This window comes from Cynara cardunculus, unplaced genomic scaffold, assembly GCF_001531365.2.
Source record: "Cynara cardunculus var. scolymus isolate 2C unplaced genomic scaffold, CcrdV1 Un_Scaffold_723, whole genome shotgun sequence".
NCBI classification, from domain to species: Eukaryota; Viridiplantae; Streptophyta; class Magnoliopsida; order Asterales; family Asteraceae; genus Cynara; species Cynara cardunculus.
The window spans coordinates 29,941-30,212 of record NW_020200608.1 but is presented as its reverse complement, the minus strand read 5'-3'; positions in this window follow the sequence as shown (position 1 = coordinate 30,212).

Sequence of the window (272 nt, the reverse complement as noted above, 5' to 3'; positions counted from 1 at the left end):
ACTTCAGCAGTGTACCTGAATTGCTGGAGAAGTTCCTTGACCATGAGAGGCTCATAGTTGAGAACATATCCAAGGGACGGCTGTTTGAGGAAGTCTGCCGCCTCTTGGTAGAAGGCTCTTGTGGAGGATATCTCTAGCAAGGCAATGTGGTTGTTGGCCTTGATAGAGATCTCATCAATGTTGAAGTTGACGTTCTTGGCAGCCATCTGTATTTTGTTAAAGAAATAACATAAACAGGAAGATATACGGTTAGAAATGTACCAAGAGTATAG